The 6,000-nt window shown below is 40.4% G+C and overlaps 1 protein-coding gene across 1 annotated transcript in view; it reads left to right on the top strand.

The window, feature by feature from the left end:
- Window positions 1-4,376: 4,376 nt before the first annotated feature.
- The window catches only part of LOC147751304 (uncharacterized), a 538,297-nt gene continuing 536,673 nt past the window's right edge, over window positions 4,377-6,000 (top strand). The window contains exon 1 of the mRNA XM_086938187.1: window positions 4,377-4,506. The gene's annotated coding sequence lies outside the window, so the exon portion shown is untranslated. The remainder of the gene's footprint in view (window positions 4,507-6,000) is intronic.

The following is a 6,000-nucleotide window of genomic DNA, read 5'->3' as shown; positions in this document are numbered from 1 at the left end:
GGCTTGGATAATTACCTGACGTGTAGAAGGGTCGAAAAATTTTAATATAGGTCGTAGGTTGCGTAGGATACCAAAGCTTGTGGCAGCTACTTTTTTTGTGTGGCCAACAAAACTCAAGGTTGAGTCGAACCACACCCCCAAGTTTTTTACCTCTGCTTTGGGGTCGGGGGGGGGGGCAAGAGTATCGGGCCACCAGTCCTTTCCCCAAGCTTCGGCATTTTTTCCTACTATTAACACCTCCGTTTTGTCAGCGTTAAGTTGTAAATAATTGGCCGTCAGCCACTCAGTTACTGCAGTGAGGCCATGCTTGAAATTCAGTGCTCCTGCTCCGTTGTCATCACTCAATGTTACCACCAGCTGAGTATCGTCAGCGTATGACACGATGGAAAGGTCCCACCTCTTGGCGACCTCAGCTAGTGGTTGGACATATAGATTAAAGAGTGTCGGGCTGAGCGCTGAGCCCTGAGGTACTCCCTGCATTATGTTACACTTTTTAGAGACAAATGGGGGGGGTAGCTACCTGAAAAGATCTGTCTGACAGAAATGCTTTAAACCAGGCCTGTCTACGGTAGCTCAGCAATGAAGGGCAAAGATGCAATAGCTGTAGAGAATACAATAACTAACGCATATCGAACCATCTTTCACCTCCCTAGGTATGCTTCCCGGCCCAAATACGGTTGGAGTTTGGGCTATAAAAACAATCAATCGAAAGAAGTGGAGCATACGTAAAATGCTGGCATAAAATCAAAGAAGCAGCAGAAGGATCCAAATTTGGACAGACTTATTCCGTCCTACAAAATCACTAGCTATAGAGTACCTGCAGGACTCAATCAAACTGTTAGGACTGACAGACCTCTGGAGCATTACGGTGTCACACTCTGTATTAAAAAAAACCGTAACAAAGGTATCCCAACAATTGTCAGTCGCAGAAGATAAAAACATGCTATCCAAACAATCTCACGGTTGAGTAGTACTGAATACGTACAAAGGTTTAAAACCGCAACCATACTTGAAAATTGGAATAAAAACAACCACAAAGGAGAAATTCTTAAAAATTTGCTTGGGGATTGGTGCAATTAATTAGTTTCTTCCCCCTTGGTAGAGAAAAGGCAGAGGACCTATTACACATTATCTGCACTTGCAATAACCTAAGGGACTTAAGAATAAGCCTTTTAAAACCTGTGTTCAATCAGTACGGAGCTAGGACCTGTAGACAAGCGCCACTGCTGTGTTTCAACCCAGAGAGAGTGCAGTTAAATTGTCGACTAACAACGTTTTTTGACATAACAGCTAAGAGAATGAAAAACTTACATATGTTGCCCTTGGCACATTCAAACAACAGAAGCTTTCCCTAACGGATAAATCCACCAAATAGAACAAGTGGGGGAAGAGTCATTAACGGAGCCAACGTCCTAAAAACTCTTCCTATTTTCATTAAATTAAAAATAGTAACAAGTGGTAAAAAAGGATTTCCACAGTGATCTTCATTATAATCATTCTGTAGTGGCTCCCCCTGACGAAGTGTTGCAAGTTGTCGACGGAAAAAAAGAGTTAAGGCAATGACACTGAGGAGTCTCCCTATGTTGGCCATGGCCCTCTTTACAACAATACAGCGACCCACTGGAAAAAGGCTAAATGGCACATAGGAAGAGGTCAAATTACTGTGGCAAACGCCCTCCTCCACCTTCTTATTTCTCTTCTTTTAATGAGTAACTGAAATTAAATAAGTGGACTATATAACAGCATTTTTAAACATATATGAACAGATGTTTTGTAAATATGTTTTAATGTATGCAACGGTTTTAATTAATCATGCACAATAAATTCTATTCTATTCTATTCTATTCCATATGCTACCCAAACAGGTATGCCTTTCCACTCTCTACCCAATACAGGGCACCAGAGAAACTAGGTGGAGTGATGAACATGATTACTGAATGTGTAGTGAATTTTTAAGCAGTTATTCAGAACATTTGTATAGGTACCAGAGAAATTAGGTGTAGCGATGAACATGATTACTGAATGTGTAGTGAATTTTGTAACAGTTATTCAGAACATTTTATTATATATATACACACACACACACACACACACACCCACACACACACGAGAAAGGGTCGCTTCTAAACTTTGTTTACATGAGAAGGTAGGCTCCATTCATATATCCTTTTGCAGAGATTTACTAAAAAGTGGAAATGTTTGAGCATATAAATCATACACATTAATTTTTTACAGATCTTATACAAACCTTTATCATTTCTAGTCATTGAATCATTTTCTGAAAATATGGTTAAATTCTTTCTTTACATTTTGCAGGGGCGTTGGAAGGGGGTGTGGTGGGTGCCGGCCGCCCCGGCTTTTCTCACTGAGGGGGTGACAAAATGGCAAAAAAATGTGTTTTAAAGGCATAATTTTGCTATTTTGTCACCCCCATCAGTGATGACACTTGTCACCCCCGGCTTGACAAAATGGCAAAAAAATGTGTGTTAAACACATATTTTTGCCATTTTGTCAAGCCGGGGGTGACAAAAAATGTTCGCACCGGGTACCACCTGACACTGCTACGCCACTGACATTTTGACCATATAGATGGTCTGCATCTTCTAAATTCACATTGAATACATGTACTGTCTTTAAATGTTTCACATGTGTAAAATGTCAGCTTTCGGTGAAAAAGTAATTGCTACTCGAAATGCTGTTAGGTTGTACTGTCTTTAAATATTTCAAATGCATGAAATGTCTGCTTTCTGTGGAAAAGTAATTGCTACTCGGAATGCTGTTAGGTATTTAAGAGATTATTGTAAAGGACCGATTGTTGTATACTAATGTAAGAAAGCTTTGAAGGCTCGTTAATAAAATATTGATATTTATACTTAGTAGTTATGAGTTTTGAATGATGTTAAAAAATCAAAATAAACCAAAACTCACGTGATGCCTTTAAGAGAAGCAAAAAGCCAATACACTGGAAAAGAATGAACAATTTTTATTTTTTTTCAAATCCGTACCTATGCAAGAGCTTGCTGTTGATTTTGTTTGCCAGGAATGCATTCTTTTATTTTTATTTACTCTGTAGACCCTGTGAACTGCAGTGTACTCCAGTAATCCTGTGATGTATCGGAGATGATTGACAAAAGCATATGAGTACATGAAAGAGTACTCCTGAAATATTACTTGCTATACTGTAAATGCTTTCGTGAACTAGCCCCAAACGTGTCCAGTCGTAATTTCTTGGAAATTGGGTGCAAATATTTCACTCACGAAGTTTCAAATGATGGGTTCCACATAAATTGCAAATGGTCCTGGATTTTTGCCCGTGTAAAAATCTACTTCATATTGTTCTAACACGGTATTTCCCTCGGGCCTTCTTTTTCATGCATTTGTTGCACCAAGTTATAAGGCCACAGTGATTTAATCTGTCCATGGCTCTGGCGGCCCTCAAGGGGTGGCACCTAAATCATGTGCTGCACTTGTTTCATGCAGGGCACTTCACAGTGGACTTCTAAGCTTGCAACTTAAATGGCACCAACTTCCAGGCCGAGAATGTGCTTGGAAGGAGGTAATAGGTCATATTTTTTCCTTGCTCTGGATCTCTAGGCACATACTTGCCTAAGGTTTACTTCTCTCATTGTTCAACTGACTTAGAAAGGCAGAAAGGAACTACATTTTGTATTGCTTTTCACAAATCTACATTCTGGTATCATGACCTAGGATACATTCATCTATTTCAGTTGTTCTCAGCCAACATGTTGCATTGAGGGGCTTGTAGTTTTGTGTTTAACTGTTTCATCATGGACTCAAAACTCCCCAACACAATTTGAGATGAATTATTGGAAAAAGGTTTCAAAGTTATTTTGCATAGAAAGTTGGATTATCATATTTGAAGACGGAAAATAGTTAAGGGTTAGAGAAACAGAGTGACTGGACATTAAAATGTCATACCTACATGCACAAAAGAAATCTCAAAAACAATAATGTAACCTGCCTCCCTACATAATAAAAGAAGTCTCATAAAGATAAGTTGCTGTTGCTCTGAGACATTCTGAACCAATAACATTGTCCTCTCCGAGTACGTTTTTTGGTCCCCCTGTCCGATTCACCCCAAAAGTTCTTTGCAACATTGCTTCCAGCTGGCGTTGTGTCCTCACTTCACGGTGTTTTAAAAACAAAACTGTAATTGCTCAAATTATACAGAGTCGGGTACACCTGCTGAGACGCGTGACAAAGTGGTTTTAAATTAACCTCTGCGCCGCAGTGGGTGCTGAGAAAAATCAGTTTAAACTATTTATCACACCCCAGAAGCCCTCGGCTCGCAGCAGCAGGCACCGTCTCCACAGCAGGAAAGGTTCCGCCCTGCCTCAGCCGATGCTAAGGCAACCAGCACCTGAAGGGAGCAGGCAGGTAACTAACACAGGCTCCCGAGGCGTCGCAGCAGGAAAACACTCAACTCAGCTCGAGGCAGATGCGTCTCTGGCCCCGCTTCATTTACACTCCTGAAATATCCCACAGGTAAGTGGTTTCCCCTTCCACGCTGGGAACATGTTAATGCTTTACACAGGTAACTGGAACCCGTGCTTTTTAAAACAGTTGTCTCTGGCTTTTTCAACTGGTAAAGAAATACTTGGTACAGTTTTCATTTTCGTAATAACTTCTAGAATGCAAACGCCTTTCCATGCTTACTGTTTCATCAAATATCAAAGATAGAACAAAGCAGGAAAATATGTTTCCAAAGATGAAAGGTGTAATTGCGATTTTTTTAATTGTTTGCAAGCGTTTGATGTGTCTCCCATTGTTTATTTCTCCCTTGTCTGCCATACACAGGTTGACCTTAAAGTATGGATATTCAAAGTACTGGTAGGGAGGAGGGGGCTGCCCCCTGGGCTGCTGGGTCACTTGATTTAGCTCTTCAGAAAACTGTCAATTGGGCAAATATTTATTTACATGGTAAATGAAGTAAAAGGAAAAGGAGCAACTATTTTTATGGTCTGGTGGCTTGACAGTGCAGCTGTCCCCAGACAATTAGTGGTGTTTTTCATTAGCAGCAGCACAGACGGGAAGAGGGCAGTTTTACTATAAGATAGTTACTATATGATAAAGACTACACATAGGACATTTGTTGTATGGAATCTCACAGATTACTGTAGTAGGCAAAGGTTAGGACATTTACCACTCAACTCACATAAAGGTAACCAGATGGTCTATCTATTAGTTGCTCAAAAATGTGTATATATGTAAGGGAGCAGACAAATGTATTTGTCAAGACCAGAACCCTCACTCACCCTAAGGTGACATGCAGACATGCTATATCACAACAACTCGTAAGAGAGGGACCGAGGGAGGTGTTTTACGACCAGACAGCCTAATACCCCCTGTGTAGCTACTACAAAAACAACGAAGCCTGCAGGTCGAGTGGTGCTGAGATACAAGAATTAACACTGGTATAGACTAACTTTAATGACTGAAAAGTCAACTAGGCTAACAATAATTGCTGATTAAGTCCTATCAGCCCACCTAATGGCGGAGCCTTATCATGTAGGACTTCCGGACCTAGGTCTATGTGCGATCGCCCAGTTGTATTTTGGCAGCGCAACACTGGACCGAGGTACGGTCAACGCAATCGTTCGTACAAAAGGTGGGACTGATGTGTGCAGTGCAAAAATTAGATAAAGTGAAGTGGCTTAAAATGGCTATCAAAGCAAACAAAGACCTTTAATAGTGTTTGCCTGGATGTCAGATTAAAAGATAGTGAAACAACAGTGTGAAAAAATCACTGTCTAACTTGCTCGGTAGAAATCCAAAAAGATCTATATAGGGCCAACATGTTTCTGCCTTTCTGTGAAAAGTCACTGGCATTCGTCAGGGCCAAGTTCTTATCTGCTACTGCAATAACACTATCGTGTGTGCTTGAATAATGATGGGTTTTAAGAAGAAATCTACAAACGTAGATAAAGACTTGAGTAACTTAATACAATGCACTTTGAATGTGGCTATCATAAATTAGTG

Source organism: Lissotriton vulgaris, chromosome 1_1 (assembly GCF_964263255.1).
Source record: "Lissotriton vulgaris chromosome 1_1, aLisVul1.2, whole genome shotgun sequence".
In the NCBI taxonomy this organism is placed as follows: domain Eukaryota; kingdom Metazoa; phylum Chordata; class Amphibia; order Caudata; family Salamandridae; genus Lissotriton; species Lissotriton vulgaris.
Note: the sequence above shows the minus strand (reverse complement) of the source record. Positions and strands in the feature narration are given on the sequence as shown.